At 42.9% G+C, this 18,318-nt stretch overlaps 1 protein-coding gene across 2 annotated transcripts in view; it reads left to right on the forward strand.

Annotated features, from left to right (window-relative positions):
- SUFU (SUFU negative regulator of hedgehog signaling) overlaps positions 1 to 18,318 on the forward strand; it is a 120,740-nt gene that overhangs the window by 41,702 nt on the left and 60,720 nt on the right. The gene's annotated exons all lie outside the window — the stretch shown is intronic.

Genomic DNA, 18,318 nt, shown 5'->3' on the forward strand with positions numbered 1-18,318 from the left:
TTGGATCCCCTGCATCAGAAGCATATTGAGAGCTTGTTATAACCACACATTCCTGGGCCCCATAGGAGATCTCTGACTCAGTATCCTTTAGGGGTATTGTTCCCAGATGCTTCTGGTAGCGACTAAGTTTGGAGAACCATAGATCTGATAGTGACTTTTCCCCCCCCAGCTTTGAGTGGGTTATAAATTGGGGGTATAATAGGTCCTCTAGGTTGAACTCATCTGTCCTCATTCTGGACCCCTGGGGTCAGTTGTTGGTAGGGTGGCTATCACATAATGGGACTGATCCTTAACTACTATCTACATTTTGTGTCCTCTGGAATAATCCCCTTTGGGAGACTATAGTGGGTCTTTTCTAAGCGAGGGTTCCCAAACCTGGCTGCTCATGAGGTCCTCTGGGGAGTTGTCCACACTCTGATTCCCAAAACCCCTGTGTGGCCGTGATGCAGTTGGTCAGAAGAGAGACAGAGACATTTGTTTCTTTCTTTTTTTTTTTTTTAATTTATTTTTTTTTTTAATTTTTATTTATTTATGAGAGTCACAGAGAGAGAGAGAGAGGCAGAGACACAGGCAGAGGGAGAAGCAGGCTCCATGCACCGGGAGCCCGATGTGGGATTCGATCCCGGGTCTCCAGGATCGCGCCCTGAGCCAAAGGCAAGCGCTAAACCGCTGCGCCACCCGGGGATCCCAGAGACATTTGTTTCTTAATCAGCTTCCCAGAAGATTCTAATGCAGTCTATCTAAGGATGATGTTTGGGTTCTAAAGGATTGTTGACAAGGAAGAAGTACTGTTCACGGGGACAGGGGAAGCAGGCTCCCTGAAGCAGTGGCCCATGTGATTTGGTACTGCCCTAATGTGGTTTGCAGAATCTTTTAAAATTGTGCCAGGAGTCTATTACCTAAACCTTTGTGTCCTCCCTCTTTCTCTTCTTGGGATGCTCGAAGCTGACCCTGATAGAGAACTGTCTTTGGAAATTAGACTTTTCTTGATGGGGAATTTGATCGGCTGTAGCAAAGAAGGCTCTAAACACTAGACAACCTCTTGCTTGTATAGACAGGTAACTCCTCGCCCACTGCTTAAGCCAGTGCATTTAAATGTTTGTTTCCACATAATGTACTTGCTCAGGTGGATAGAGATCAGAGAAATATAAAAATAGGTGTTATGAATCACTGTCAGGAGGAGTCAAGCAGATGAACTTCTGAAATAGTTCTGATATTATAGTTCTGAAGTAATAGTGCAAGTAAGTGGGAAAATAAGATTTAAAATAAAATTTAACTTTTCACCCATACAGTAAACATCACTAGTGACCATTTTGTACCATTAATGTGATCATCAATTCAGGAAGAATATCAACAAATGCCAAAACCATTGGATAAAAAGATTGTGGGGATCCCTGGGTGGCTCGGTGGTTTGGCGCCTGCCTTTGGCCCAGGGCACGATCCTGGAGTCCTGGGATCAAGTACCACGTCGGGCTCCCGGCATGGAGCCTGCTTCTCCCTCCTCCTGTGTCTCTGCCTCTCTCTCTCTCTCTCTCTCTCTCTCACACACACAAATAAATAAATAAATCTTTAAAAAAATAAATAAATAAAAATATTGTCAGGGGACAAGATATTCATTCACAGGAACTCAAAGAAACCCTCCAGAGATTACTTATTTGTTCCTGAGAAACACCTTTACAATGATAAGATTTGGGTGGACATCACCTTAACGAAATGATGAAACATAACAATACCAGTAATGGAGCAAATTATGATTATGTACTTCCTTATGTGTGGCAGTAGACAGTATAAAATATCCACTGGGTAGCACTTTTCTAAAAATGTTACACCTGTGTTGAATCATGAGCAAGCAGTCAAACAAATCTAGAGTGCAGAACATTTTATAAGAAAACTTCCTGGACTCTTCAAAAATGTCAGTGCTGTGAAAGATACACAAGGACAAGAGGCAGCGGGTGTACTAGATTACAGGACACATGGCAGTTTATTTTTTTTTAAAGATTTATTTATTTATTTATTTATTTATTTATTTATTTATTTATTTATTTATGATAGAGAGAGAGAGGCAGAGACACAGGAGGAGGGAGAAGCAGGCTCCATGCCAGGAGCCCAATGCGGGACTCGATCCCAGGACTCGATCCCGGGACTCCAGGATTGCGCCCTGGGCCAAAGGCAGGTGCTAAATCGCTGAGCCACCCAGGGATCCCCCACATGACAGTTTAAATGTACTTATGATCCTTGATTGGATCCTGAACTGGGGCCAGGTGAGGTCATTTTTAGGGCAGTTGGAAAAGTATAGACTGTATTTTAGATAATAGTATCATACAACTGAAATCCTTTGGGTCCCATATAATACAGTGGTTATATTGGACAATGTGCTTGTTCTTAGATAAAAGCTGAAGTCTTTATGAATAAAATGACATCATTTCTGCAACTTAATTTTCATATGATTAGGCAAAAAAGTAAAGTGTGTATGGAGAGAGAAGAGAAAGCAACGTGGCAAAATGTTAACAATTCTGATGAATCTAGGTCAAGGGCTTATGGATATTTGCTATACTGACCTAATTTTTCTATGTGATTGAAATTTTTTGAAAGAAAAAGTTGTGGCTGTTTCTTGAGTAGCCTGGCAGGTATGTGCTCCACAGTCCCTTGTGCACCAGTGGCCCCTTTTGTGGTGTCTGTAATGTGACTTCAGATCACGTCAGGCATTACACAGCAGCAGCAGGATGACCCTCTTGAAAGATGATAATTGATTTTCTGTTTTCCAGATTTTCTATAATATGATCACACTACTTAAATAATAGCTAAAACAAATCTACCTGAAATGCTTTTTAGAACATGGCAGGGAATAATAATAAATTATTTAAATAATGGGAAGATTATTTTAAAAAGTATATGGTAACTGATACAAGGTAGGAGACCATGGCTATGGGCCTACATGGTGAAGACAAAGGCTCACATTTACTAGTGTGTTCCATGTGCCAGCCACAATTGCCAAGTGCTCATTTAATCTACAGTAAAGCCCTGTGAGTTAGACACTGTGTTATACCAGCTTTACAGTTGCAGAGAACAAGACTGTATGGAAAGGTAAAGTATATAGCATGTTCGAGATCACACATCTAGGAGGTGCAAAGCAAGATTTGAACCAGGGGGGATGCCTGGGTGGCTCAGCTGTTTGGTGCCTGCCTTCCGCCCAGGACATGATCCTGGAGTCCCAGGGTCGAGTCCCACATCGGGCTCCCTGCATGGAGCCTGCTTCTCTCTCTGCTTGTGTCTCTGCCTCTCTTTCTGTGTCTCTCATGAATAAATAAATAAAATCTTAAAAAAAAAAAAAAAAAGATTTGAACCAGGCAAGTTAGTTCTTTATGCCATTCTCCTAACCATGATGCTATGTTGCCTATAGCTCAGCTGATGTCTCGCAGCTGAAAATGAGATTTGAGAATCCTCCATATGGATGACTTCACTGGTTCACTTGGCCTGTGAGCTCCATGATGTCTCTCTCACCCCGTCACTCTAGAACATTTGGAAAATGGGTCTTGGAAAATGCAGAAGGCATTCATAATATTACCAAAATCCTCTTATATCTATCCTTCTATCCCTTAACTTTTTTTTTTTTTTTTGTCATGAGATAGAGAGAGAGAGAGAGAGAGGCAGAGACACATGCAGGGGGAGAAGCAGGCTGCATGCAGGGAGCCTGACGTGGGACTCGATCCCAGGTCTCCAGGATCACACCCTGGGCTTAAGGCGGCGCTAAACCGCTAAGCCACCCGGGCTGCCCCCCTTAACTTTTTATTCATGAAAGTATGTATATAAAAAATACAGCTTGATGACTCACAAACTGACCCTTATAACTGTCACCCAAATCAAGAAACAAGCTAGTTCTTCAGAAATCTCCCTTGTGCCCACTTGTAATCACCATTCCTTGTTCTTTTCTTTTCTTTTTTCTTTTCTTTTCTTTTCTTTTTTCTTTTCTTTTCTTTTCTTTTTTCTTTTCTTTTCTTTTCTTTTCTTTTCTTTTCTTTTCTTTTCTTTTCTTTTTCCTTTCCTTTTCTTTCTTTCTTTCTTTCTTTCTTTCTTTCTTTCTTTCTTTCTTCTCTTCCTTTCTTTCCTTTCTTTCCTCTCTTTCCTCTCTTTCCTTTCTTTCCTTTCTTTTTCTCCCCCGTCACTTCACTGCATAATACAGGTCTTGAGTACCATATGCCTGAACTTGTTAGTTCTAAGCTAAGCAGCCCCCATTTCTGCTCCTCCCGCATGTACCGTTCACCATCCTACACATAACTGCCAGGTCAAGGGGGCATCCTAGTATGAAGGTGAAGAGCATGGCCCCTGGACCCAGACTGTCATCATTCTTAGCTCTGTCAGTTACTGCCTCCTGACCTTGGGCAGTGTAACCCATTTACCCATCTAGAAAGCAGAGATAATAATAGTAACTACATATGAGGTTATTGAGAGGATGAAATGAGCTAATACCTATAAAGCACTTAGAATGGTGCCTGACATATAGTAAGAACTATGTAAATATTACCCACAATTATTGTTATTCATATTTCATCTTTAAAAACTTTATATGGATGAAGAAAGTGAGTACCTTAGTTCTTTCTTTGCAATGACCATAAAGATGCCATTTAACAGCAAAACATTGTTAGGAAGGTAATGCCTTGCTTGTATCTGAATCAGACACTTGTCTCAATTGATACGATAGTATTTGGTGCTATTATCTTTCTTCACACAGAAAATCAATAATAGTGATACAAATAAAATTGCCTTGTTGTGTCATCACATTATACAACCAAAAACCAAATTTAGTTAAACTGGGGCTCCTTGATTTATATAATTGACAGTCCATGTAAAATCTTACACAAATCAACTCATATTCCAAATGCAATAGGGCCCTGCAGTTTAGTGGGACCTTGTAGTAACTTCCTTTATTAGGTGAAGAATCTTTTTAAAATTTGAATAATTGCCCCTATTGTAACTGTTTTGTAAGACTAAGTTTAGGCCTTTCAGGATTTTTCAGAGTGTGACACATTCTTCTGATGCTGCAGAGAACCTCCTTTGTGATGTGTAGGCATTGCTCTAGCCGCTGAGTTGTCATCTTCTACAAGGGTTACATATGTGCTGTGATACACAACACGTGTTTTACGTTTGATGTGCACACAGATATAACTACATGTATAACTAGCAGTATAATTCTGTTTGATGGTCTTGCTTCACCTGTGCTGCCTACCTTAAACTCTGACTATGTGGAGCACCCCACCTGTTTGCATGTATGAACATGCTGAGCAGTGCCATTAAGTAAGTGGAATGCTTAAACCTGCTTTTCCAGGTCGAAATAGCATCCACAGCCTTGGAAAAGGCATCAGGGCACGGTAGGCAAGGGAAAGAGGGACAAAGCTGTGGGGAGTGTGGTGGCGGGTGGCAGTGCACACACCTAGTTGTGAGGCCATGTGAGGCTGCCTCTGAAGCCTGCTCTGAAGAATGATTCAGAAGGGTCCTGTAACTTAGCTGGAGGACAGTTGGTTGGTTTGCTCAGGGGTTGATTTGCTCTCTCTGTAGAGAAAAAGAAGTAGAAATGAGAGACCTGGGAAAGGAGAGTATCTAGAGAAGATGAAGGATGTAGAGGTGGGGCACATTAGTGTTTATCAAGTTAATAAGCAAATGACAGAGACTCAAATCAAACTACTTTAATGGCTTTATGGCTTAGGTGAATGGGTTGTCTCGGGTTTCAGGCATGGCTTGATCTATATGTTCAGACAGCATCCTCAGGGCTCTGATACACGAGTTGATCTTATACTATAGACTGACTCTCCCTACATGCCACGAAAGATGAACACCAGTCAGTTCCTGGTTCTCTCAGTTTGTAGTCCTAGCAAGCAGGAGGATTTTTTCTTCCAATATTCCTACATCTGTCTTGGGGAGGAACTCAGATTGGTTCTGCCTGGGTCATGTGACCACCCTGGTTGGTGGTGGTAGTTGAGATGGAGCACCAGAATTTATGTTAAGTTTTTCCCCTCTCCTCACTTCTAACCATATGGAGTAGGAAAGAAATCCCCTAAAGCAAAGGGTAACTCCTGGCAGAAAAAGATTAGGTATAGCTCTGGGTAGGTAAAATCAGTTACTGTCATGAGGCCACAGGGGCATCTGTCACCTAGTAATCCTGGTGTATAGTTACGCTCAGAAGTCAAATCCTTAGAGTACATAGATGGAGCAGGCACAATTTGTTCTGCCTTGTATCTGTTGGGTGGTTTTTACTACAAGTAATAGAACATCCTGACTAAAATGACCTACCAATAATGGCGCTTGTCTTATGTAGTAAGTCATCTGGAGGTAGGGCAGTTCCAGGGTTGGTTGTCATCTGTTCAGTGAAGTTGTTTCAGACCTGAATTCTTTCCAGCTTCCTACTCTGCCTCCCTCAGCACCTTGGCCTGCCTTTTAAAACCAGTTCCCTCTTAGTCCAAAGATAGCTGCCATAATCCCTAGCATCCTAGATTCACACTTGACAGAGTTTATAAGTAGTAAAAGGGAACTTCTGTCCTATGTCTCTTTTAAAGACCAATCAACACCCCCACAGAACTGCCCTCATTGACCTCCCCTTGCATCTCACTGGCCAGAGCTATGTCAGGAAGGTGAGGAAATCAAGTTGGTTTACTAATCAATATCCACTTTCTAGGGCTGGGAAGGGCCCTGTTTCCCTGAGGGGCACAGCCAAGGAAGGGCAGGAGAAGGAATTTGGGCTTCTCTTTTAAGGAGGGAAATGGCCCCAGGTGGGCAAAACAGTATCTCCAATTCCACCCAAGAAGCCCTAGCTGTGTGTGGGATCAGAGGACCCTTGCATATTGATCTGGACACGGGACCAGTATACAAGTGTCAAGTAGAAAGAGAATAGTCTAGTCATAAGGACAGGGGAGCTGTCGTTTCACCTGCTACAGGAGATTTAGAATCAAATCCAGCCTGTGGCATGAATCATTTGGTAAATTCTGCAGTCTCTCCATCAGTAACTACCAGCAGACATTTGAACTTCTTTCCTTCCTACTTTGCAGCCCAATGTCTCTTCCTTCCCATTCCCTTTTAATTTTATGATCAGCTTATTCCTTCTTCTCAGATTGCCAGTGACTGCTCCCCTGCCCCCTACCCTCTGGGTTTCATTAAAGAGAAACCATTCCCCCAACTCAGCGCGGCTTGATTTCTGAGCTGTGCTTTAGAATTCTGCTGGAGAGGCTGTCTGCTGCTCCATTCTGCCATTGGTAGGACTTAACCACAAATTCCAAGGCAATTTCACTTGAATTTTAGGAGAAACATGGCCCCCAACCTTGTAACTGACACTGTGGAAATTCAAGTGCCTTGGCCGGCTGCTGTTTAATGGCAACCTCCTGACATGTGCTGAGTCTGCTCAATTTGTGATTTGGGCCCAAGTCAGGAGACAGGGCAGCACCATGAAGGATCCTGAGCCATCAAAGCTTACAGCTGATTGAACTCTGAGGGATTGACAAACTAAAGCCAATAGAGATTTTTTTTTCATTTTCTTTCCCTTTCCAATCTATATAAACAAATACTTGCTCATTATAAAAACAAACATAGAAATTTATGACCCAGAAAGTGAAAATCCGTCATAATGCATCCCTCCACTGAGAAAACGTTGTTATTCCTATTTGCAGATTTTCTTTTCTATGCATAGATCTATGTAGGATAATCATTATTGGGGTGCCTGGGTGGCTTAGTGTCTGCCTTTGGCTCAGGTCATGATCTCAGGGTTCTGGGATCCAGGATCGCCCTGCTCAGTGTGGAGTCTGTTTCTCCCTCTGTGATCTCTCTCCTTCTTTCTCAAATAAATAAGCAAAATCTTTAAAAAGAAGAAAGAAGAAGAAGAAGAATCATTACTTTATAAAAATGGACCATATTTTTCATACTGTTGTTCAACTTGCTTTTTTTTTTTTTATTAATATCTTTTGGACATCTTCCGATGTTAGTGTGTTCTTCCTAACTGCGCTTTTTTTTTTATCTAGATACACTGTATTTTATTTAACTAGTCTCCCGTTGTTGGACGTTTGGGTGATTTCCAGCTTTTCCCTACCACAGATCTGCAGTGAACATCCTTGTATATGTGTGTCCTTGTACTCTTGCCTAAGAATTTCTGTGGGATAAATTCCTAGAAGTACGATTGCTAGGTTAGGTGAAATGAACATTTTACATGTCGGTAGCTATTGAGACAAATGATTATATCATTAGAGTAATACTGTTGTGATTGGCCAGGAAATATTATCATTGTTTTCAACAAACAACAGAATGATTGTTATATAAAATTGTTTTTATAATGACAAAGTACTCTCCTGAGTCCTTGAGAATTGGTCCCTTTTCTTAGGTTTTTGGCCCGAGAGAGAGATCTTTATTTTTATTTATTTATTTTTTTTTTGAGAGAGATCTTTTTTTTTTTTTTTTTTTAAGATTTTATTTATTTATGATAGAGAAAGAGAGAGAGGCAGAGACACAGGCAGAGGGAGAAGCAGGCTCCATGCCGGGAGCCCAATGCGGGACTCCATCCCGGGACTCCAGGATCGCGCCCTGGGCCAAAGGCAGGCGCTAAACCGCTGAGCCACCCAGGGATCCCCAAGAGAGATCTTCGATACAAAAGTAATATCAATGAATTATAGCATTTTCTTGAGTTTTGCTTTCGTCTGCCTTTTCTAAAGTTAAAATTATACTTGCAGTTCAGTCTTTTCCTGTTGAGGCCCCCTCCCTTTTTTTTCCCCACTTGCTTTTTTATAATTGAAAGTAAGTGCATAGAACAGTGGCTGTTAAGCTCCAAGCTATCCTAGGCACTTGCATTCTCTTATATAACCTCTGCTGTAGGTGGCCTGATGAGGAAATACTAGGATTGCCACTTCTCAGATGGGGGGGCAAACGGGTTCAGAGAGGTGGCAGGCCTTGCAGAATTTCCTGCGTCTGGTGAGTGGCAGGAGCAAGCCTCCAGGGACACCCTGACCAGCACTGGTTTGAACCACTCTTGAACCTCCAAGGATCCATCTTATTTTTTTAAGTCTTTTTTTTTTTAAGATTTTATTTATTTATTCATGAGAGACACAGACAGAGAGAGGTGCTGAGACACAGGCAGAGAAGAAGCAGGCTCCATGCAGGGAGCCCGATGTGGGACTCGATCCTGGATCCCAGGACCACAATCTGAGCCAAAGGCAGGCACCCAACCGCTGAGCCACCCAGGCGTCCCTCAAGGATCCATCTTAAATGAGGAAAGGACTTGGAGGAAAGAAGCTATTTTTCATCAGTTGTATTTTTTATTTGAGGGCGTGCTGCATGCCAAGGATTGTGCCAGATGCTGAGGAAGCCGCATGGAACAAACAGATAGGGTCCTTGCCCTTAGGCACTGGAGAGAGACAGTGAAAACACAGGCACCAAAATATTTGATTCCATAAGGTCATGGAAATGGAAAGAGCAGGGTTCTCCAAAGAGTAAGGTGGTGGACTCATTTTAGATTGTAGAATCAGGCAAGGACAGGACTGAAGCCAGAAGGTGAGGGGAAGCATTCTTTGCAGAGAACATCCTATGTAGGCTGTTCCCTGAGGAGGGGAAGAGCTGCAGGAATTCGAGGAGCTGGAAGAAGGCTCCTTTGCCTGGAGGAGCCTGGAGGCTGAGCAGGCGTGGGGAAGTGCTGGGCCTCCCACTTGCATGTGCTCAAAGTCCTGATGATGAGTGTGACTTCTGTTTGAAGGGCAGTTGAAAGCATTTGAAGGAGGAAGGTGAAATGACCAGTCTAGGGGGGTGAACCCCTCTCTCTTTTTTTAAAAGATTTTATTTAGGGATCCCTGGGTGGCGCAGCGGTTTGGCGCCTGCCTTTGGCCCAGGGCGCGATCCTGGAGACCCGGGATCGAATCCCACGTCGGGCTCCCGGTGCATGGAGCCTGCTTCTCCCTCTGCCTTTGTCTCTGCCTCTCTCTCTCTCTCTCTGTGACTATCATAAATAAAAAAATTTTTAAAAAAAATTTTAAAAAAAAGATTTTATTTATTCATGAGACAGAGAGAGAGAGAGAGAGAGAGGCAGGCAGAGACACAGGCAGAGGGAGAAGCAGGCTGCATGCAGGGAGCCTGACGTGGGACTCGATCCCTGGTCTCCGGGATCAGGCCCTGGGCTGAAGGCGACACTAAATTGCTGAGCCACCCGGGCTGCCCGAATCCCTCTCTTTAAAAAAAAAAAAAAAATTAAGACGTCCTTGGATTCGAGGTGTTGGAGACTTTCCGGCTGATTTTGAGAGAGGCTCTTTCCCAGGAAGGTGCTAGGGCGCCTGCAGCACTTTGGAGTCTCATATTCTTCTCAATCCTCCCATGCTAACCCTTGGGACCTTAATTTAGTATAATCCTGCCCCCAGCTTGCCTCTTCTAAGGCTCTCCAGCCTAGGGAGGGGCGCCTTATCTCTGTTGGGGATTTTAGCAGCCTCTGCATACCTATGCCCCACAGCATACCACGGGGCTCTCTTTCCAGATCCAGGAGGCAGATTAGGCTTTGCTTCCTCACCTCTGCTCTGCAGGTGAGTGAAGGAAGTCAGGAAGATTGAGTGAGGAGCTTAGAGCATGTCCCCAGGTGTGAGATATTGCTAGGCTGCAGTTCAACTTCTCAGCAGCAGCTTACCTGGCTTTCTTTTCTAGAAGTCCCAAATGGATGTGATCTTAATATCTTTGCCTCAAGTAAAGTTTTCTGAAAGGAGACGCTCCATCATTACCAATGAGAGCTGTCGAGGTCTCTCGTTTCCTGGTTTGGATAAGCTGCCCATTGCCCCAGTCAGAAGACTAACTGAAGCCAAATGGAACTGCCTGGTTATATTAATATCATTTTTCTTCCTCATACTCTTTTTAATTTTCTCGACGTTTTCTTTCCCTCAGCCTGATTTATCCTCTTTTCTGGTTGCTATGGGTCTGTAAAATATTTTCCCTTTCATCTGTTAGTAATACTGACCAACTATAGGACAAAACAATCCTTGATTTTTCTGCAGTTTCTCAAGATTTTAGATTAATAGTTGAAAGCTACTCCGCTGGAAAAAAAAAATGTAAAACAGGCCAGCCCCTCAGAAATGAGCTTATGCCATAAAATTTAAGTGGTTTGCATGTAAATTATAGTCTATCTTATATTAAATTTAGGTGTTTTTAGGAAAGACTCAAACCGGGAAAGCAGAAGTTGGCAAAGTACTGCCAGCAGGCCAAATCCTGATGGCCACCTGTATTTGTAAATAAAATTTTGTTGGAACACAGCCATGCCCATTACATATTACCTAGGGCATATTTTGTGTTGCAGCAGCAGAACTGAGTAATTCATAACTGATACTCTATGGCTCTCAAAACAAAATATTTGATATTTGGCCTTTTACTGAAAAGTCTAACTCTGACTTGGTGTTTTCAACTTCTGAATAACTACTTAAGTGGAGGGGTGGCATCTTTAAATCTCAGCAGTATATCCAGATGCCCTGTGAAATGAATTGCCTTAGCTGGGGCCTGTGCCCCGGCCCATGATTGAAGGAGCGCGTGCCTAGAAGTTTGTTGGGGAGAGACGAATGCATCCCCTGCTGAGCAGCTGCAGGATTTGAGGCAAATTCCTGTAGCTTACATGGGTCTGTATGGGTCTGTTCTCTTACTTGGAGAACCACATGAAATGTTTTGAGCTTCTCAGTAGAAAGGAGTTATTGGAGGGATGCCTAGCTGGCTCAGTCGGTAGACCATGTGACTCTTGATCTTGGGGTTCATGTTGGGTGTAGAAATTAGTTAAAAATAAAATCTCTAAAAAAAAAAAGTATAAAAAAAGGATACTGGTGTTAAACTGGGATAATTCGCCCTCAGACTAGTTCTCACATCTTTGGCCCCCTGTGGAGTGTTAATTGGTTGGCTCTGAGCAGAATGTGGCTCCTTTGTCTCTAGCACTTGCATTTCTGGGGTCCTCCCTCCAGGGGGTAGTGCCAGCCTCTGGCAAGTTGAGCACAGCAGCTGGAAAGTTAGGAGTAGACCAGCACCTCTGCAGGAGGTAAAGCTCTTTGGTACCCTAATGGCTCATGGTGGAATGTTCAGTGAAGGAGGCTGGAGAATGCATGGAAGGAAATAGGAGCCCAGGGAGGTAGGTTGAACATCTCTAAGACTTGGTTATTTCATCTATGAAATGAGATAATAGTAATATCTACTTCCTAATATATTTAATGCCCCTAGTACAGTATTTGGCATAATACACAAAAGCAATTAATATTAATTATGCTGTCATTTAAGAAGCATATTGCAAGAAAAAGGAAACAGGCTTAAAAGAAAGAAAAGAAGCAGCATATTTCACTGTATAGAGTCGGGTCCTAATCCTTTTAACAATATATACATGTCCATGTAGTTGCCTGAAAGAGGTATACGTGAAGATGAATCACAGAGGCCATTTAGGATGATACAGTTATGAGCCATTGACATTTTCCTTTTGGAACCTTCCTGCCATTTTAGAATTTTCTGCACAGAGCATGGTGTTATTATCAGAAAAGAAAAACCAAAAGGATAACACGAGTGAATTTTTCAAAGACCTGCCCAGGGGACAGGCCAGTGAGACCCAAGAAGCAGCCCCAGGCCATACCACAGGACAAGTCACCACCTCAGGGTGTGTTCTCTGGTGTGGTTACTGGAATAGCTTTGAATACCATGCAGTGATCTGTCAGTGCAAGGGGTCTGCTTTCTTGCTCAGTTTCTTCATAGTTCTCTCTGTGGGAAATAAATGACTCCCCTAAGCCAGACACGGCTCTGCTCTGGCTCCCCTGGCATTGGGTCTCCATAACCAAGCCTGTCTTTTTGCCTTGCAGGGCAGACAGGCTTGCTGTTTGATTTCTCTCCAGGACTTAGGGGCCAGGAGACGAGCCTGCCCCTCTCCACAGAGTTCTTTTTTTTTTTTTTTTTTTATTTATTTATGATAGTCACAGAGAGAGAGAGAGGCAGAGACACAGGCGGAGGGAGAAGCAGGCTCCATGCACCTGGAGCCCGATGTGGGATTCGATCCCGGGTCTCCAGGATCGTGCCCTGGGCCAAAGGCAGGCGCCAAACCGCTGCGCCACCCAGGGATCCCTCTCCACAGAGTTCTGATGAGGTTCCAGCAGAATTTCTGACCCCTCATGGAGCCCCTTCTCCAGGAATATGACAATCAAAACTTGAACCAGGGGAGGAAAAGAGAAAGGAACTTGAGTGCCTTTCAAGAGGGATTGTAGAAAGCCCAAGCAATGGGTTGTTTGCTGGCATGCAGCAGGGGGCCTCCAAAATGGCAGTAAGTAGCCTTCCTCTGCCTTGTCTTGCTTAGGTCCATGGAAACTGCACTGGCTCAGGGGAGGCATCTCTGGGGCAGGTTGCAGCCCAGTGTCTAGAACTTCCTGAGCCCCAGGCCTACCTTTAACAGTCCCTCTTTTGGCTCAAAGATTTAGGAAGAACGGGACACTTATCAATTTCCTGGGCTGACTGGGTGTGTCATGGTCCCCACCCATAGTGGCCAGTATGGTGACCTGAACACAGGAAGCCTTTTTCCTGTGCCTCTTTTCACTGGGCCACTCAGATCACACATGCATTGTGTTCTTCCCTGACTGATGCACTTTTATTCTCCCAAACAAAAATAACTATTGTTTTTCCAGTTAAATTTTTAAAGATTTTTTTAAAAGATGTTATTTATTTATTCATGAGAGGCACAGAGAGAGAGGCAGAGACAGAGAGAGAGAGCCCAACGTGGGACTCTATCCCAGGACCCTGGGATCACGCCCTGAGCTGAAGGCAGACACTCAACAACTGAGCCACCCAAGCATCCCTTTTTAAAAGATTTTATTTATTTGAGAGAGAGAGAGAGAGAGCGCACATGAGAGAGCACAAGTGGCATGTGAGGCAGAGGGAGAAGCAGACTCCATGCTGAGCAGGGAGCCTGATGTGGGACTTGATCATGGAACTCCAGGATCATGACCTGAGCCGAAGGCAGATGCTTAACTGACTGAGCCACCCAGGTGCCCTGTTATTCCAATTTTTTTTTAAAGATTTTATTTATTTATTCATGAGAGACACGGAGACAGAGAGAGAGGCAGAGACACAGGCAGAGGGAGAAGCAGGCTCCATGCAGGGAGCCCAACGTGGGACTCGATCCCAGGTCTCCAGGATCACACCCCGGGCTGAAGGCGGCGCTAAACCACTAAGCCACAGGGGCTGCCCTGTTATTACAATTTTTAAAATGACGTTAAAAAAATCAAAGGACTACAATTCAGTTCACTTCTGACACTATTTCCTTGAAGTTAGTGTCTGATCCCAAGTAAGGGTTCAGTCTCACAATACTGCTCTTTTTTTTTTTTAAGGTTTTATTTATTTATTCATGAGAGAGAGAGAGAGAGAGAGGCAGAGACAGGCAGAGGGAGAAGCAGGCTCCATGCAGGGAGCCCAACATGGGACTTGATCCAGGGTCTTCAGGATCACACCCTGGAATGAAAGCGGTGCTAAACCGCTAAGCCACTTGGACTGCCCTGCACAATACCGCTCTTACTGCAGCTGCCAGTCATAAGCCCCAGGATGTCACCTGTACTTTTAAACAAATGGCTATAAATCAGAGTTCCTGTGACTCCCTCCTTGGGTTCAAGAATTTGCTACAACAACTCACAGAACTTAGAAAACAGTTTATTACTATATTACCAGTTTCTTATAAAAGGATACAACTCAATTGCAATATTATTTACAGTAGCCAAGACAAGGAAGGGACCTAAGTGTCCATCAATGGATGAATGAATAAAGAAAATACCATATATACACACAATGGAATAATATTCAGCCATAAAAAAGGAAATCTTGCCATGTGTGACAACATGGATGGACCTTGAGGGCATTATGCTAAGTGAAATGACTCAGAGAAAAAACAAATATCATATGATCTCACTTATATGTGGAGTTAAAAAATCACCCCCCCCCAAAAAAAAAACCCTAATAGATCTAGAGAATTGATTAAACAAGTAAAGGTGGTCAAAAAGTACAAATTTCCAGTTATAAAATAAGTCATGGAGTGTAATAAATAGCATAGTGACTATAGATAATAATTCTGTATTGTATATTTACAAGTTGCTAGAGTAAATCTTAAGATTTCTCATCACAAGAGAAAAAATTGTGACTATGTATGGTGATGAATATTAACTAGACTTATTGTGGTGATCATTTTGTAATATATACAAATGTGAATCATTATGTTGTATACCTCAGAATAATATAATATCATATGCCAATGATATCTCAATAAAAAAGAAAAGATACTACTCTGGAACAACCAGATGGAAGAGATGTATTGTTTGTGCGAGGTATGTGGAAAGGAGCACAGAGCTTCTATCCCTTGTCCACGTGCACCACCCTCCCAGTGTCTTCACATGTTTACCATACTGGAAGGTCTCTGAACCTCATACTTTACGGATCTTTATGGAGACTTCATCATGTAGGCATGATCAATTATTAATTCCATCTCCAGCCCCTCTCACCTCCCTGGAGGAGAGAGTTTGAGACTGAATGTTCAGAGCTTCTAATCATGGAGTGGTTGTTGAGGTGACTAACCCCCATCCTGAAGCTATCCAGAAGTCCATAAGAGTTGCCTCATTACAACAAAAGACACTCCCATCGTCATCCAGGAAATTCCAAGGGATTTAGGATTCTGTGTCATGAATTGGGGTCAAAGATCAACAAAATAAGTTCCTTGCATCTTTATTATTTAGGAAATAGTGTAGGTTTTAAGAGCTCTGGTCAAAAGCCAGGGACAAACACCAAAGTATATATTTCCTTTTTTTTTCAAAGTATATATTTCTATCATGTTATAATATAACATGATATCACAGATACTAAGATAACAGACCACTGAAGAGTAAACAGCCCCTAAGATAGTTTACAGTTTTCCTCCCTTTAAACAGTGCTCTAAGGAACATCCACATATGTACATCTTGGCAATCATGTTCAGTTATCTCAGAATAAATTTCTAAAGTGGGATTTCTGAGTCACAGGACTACACATCTTGCAGTTTGGTACATATGCCCAGCTTTCCTCAATGAAGGTGATTCCATGAGGCTGAGTGACTCCTGACCACACACTGCCCCTGTCTTGTAACCTGTAGTCATGGCCAGTTGGTAGCCGAGCCACTAAGGAGGCACTATGCAGCCTTTAAAGTTCACAGAATGAGTCACAAAAGTCTTCCAGTCTTTGGTAACATCAAGGTTGGTTTTACTCCAATGCTAAGGAAGTTCTTAGAGGTTGGGGGCCTTTAGGCCTAGCAAATTACATGGCCCTTGGAAAACCCAGCTAAACTTCAAAGTTCACTCTCATGTTCACTCCCTGTTCCATCCCTCGAAGCAAGAAAAAATGTCCTGGCAAGGAATCTGGCTGAAACACCAAAATGTGATCACTCATAGCTTACTACTGCCTCTTCCTATAACCAGATCACCCAAAACTGGTTATTTTCAACCCCTTCCTATGTCTGATTGGTAGGGAACTTTGGAAGTATGTGGACAGACACACAGACAGCTGGGGAGTCTAGTCTTTCTTTACATGTATACTCGGAAATAAGTGCCTGCTTCGTGTTCTGTCTCCAACCCAAGGGCACCTTGGATGCTGCATTCTACAAGGGACATTGACAATTCAGAGTGTATCCCCAGAGAGTGACTTTGAGAGTGGCAAAAGCTCTCTTAAACCATGGTCTATGAGGAATGGCTTTAAAAAGTAAGGAAACTGGAAACATTTAGTCCGGAGAAGAAAAGACATGGGGATGAGGTGTGGAGAGTAGTGAACAATGACCTACAACAGGTGTTTTAAAATTTGAGGTCTAGCCATATGGAAGAGGGATTGGACTTTTTCTTTGTTAACCAGAGGAAAGAACTAGAAAGCTGTTAACTATTCTTCTGGATGTAGAAACATTTTATCTTTCTTTCTCTCTCTCTTTCCTTTTTTTCTTTTCTTTTTTTCTTCTTTCTCTTTCTTTCTTTCTTTCTTTCTTTCTTTCTTTCTTTCTTTCTTTCTTTTTCTTTCGAGAGAGCACAGGAGTGCACACAGAGGGAGAGGGAATATCAAGCAGACTCCCCACTGAGCGTGGAGCCCATGACAGGGCTCAGTCTCACGACCCTGAGATCATGATCTGAGCCATGCAGTGCCCCATGAAAGCATTTTCTAACATGGATAGGCCTTGGGAGGCAGTAAACTCACCATCTCTGAAGTTGTCCCTGTAAAGTCTGGGCAGCTACTGGCTAAGGCCTTCATAGAGGGGCTTTAGGTGCTGAGTATGGAGTTGGTGATCTGGGAGCTCAGACTACTGAGCTCAGATGCCACTTAATTCAGGCTTGTTTTTCTTCTAATCTGGCATACTTATGACTGCCACTGCTGTACTCCAGTCTCACTTTCTGTAAACAGGCTGCTTCCCCCTTCTTGGTGCTTTCTGTCCCACAACCCTCCAGGGGTCTGATCCAGCTGGATGATTTCTGAGAACACCCATAAATACTGTAGCTGTGTTTCTTGAATTAAACTATGGAAGGAGGGGCTTAGTTTCCTGAGCCAAAAAGTAAAATCCTGGCTCCCTGAGGAAGGGTCTGCTCTGCCACAGGGGATGGACTCTGTGTCTCACTTCCTACCATGTCCTTCTGCCTCAAATATTTTTCTTGTAAACAGTGGCTGAACCTTTCAAATGAACAACAGTTGCTTCATTTGTATAGTACATTCAGCATATAAGGTGATTTTCATGCATTTTAATTATTTGATTCTAAAAACTATACTGCAAAGTAGATAGCATCATCATATTTTGGTACATAAAAAAACAAATGCAGAGAATTTAAATGGCTTGTTTAAGGTTACACAGCAAAGAAAACTACACCAAAGAATAAAGCAAAAGGAAGTACCATTACATGGAGAATATTTACTTGAAGATCTGTTTTTTGCCTTTTTTTTTTTTTTTTAAGATTTTATTTATTTATTTGAGAGAAAGAGCGAGCATACAAGAGAGCACAAGCAGTGGAGAAGGAGAAGCCGGCTGCCTATCGAGCAGGGACCTCTATACAGGGCTCCATCCCAGGACCCCAGGATCATGACCTGAACCAAAGCCAGATGCCCAACCAACTGAGCCACACAAGCACCCCTGTTTTTGCCTTTTACCTGAGGGTAAATATAATACATTTAGGGTGACTGTTTGCCCCTATGATCTCGTAGAAGAAAACCAATCAGTGATGCTTTCACCTCATACTATAGTGACCAGTGACAGAACTAAGAGAAGTCAGTGTTTTATTAATTTATCTTTTTGGGGGGATCCCTGGGTGGCTCAATGGTTTAGTGCCTGCCTTT

The sequence above is a fragment of the Vulpes vulpes genome, chromosome 15, assembly GCF_048418805.1.
Source record: "Vulpes vulpes isolate BD-2025 chromosome 15, VulVul3, whole genome shotgun sequence".
Lineage (NCBI taxonomy): Eukaryota > Metazoa > Chordata > Mammalia > Carnivora > Canidae > Vulpes > Vulpes vulpes.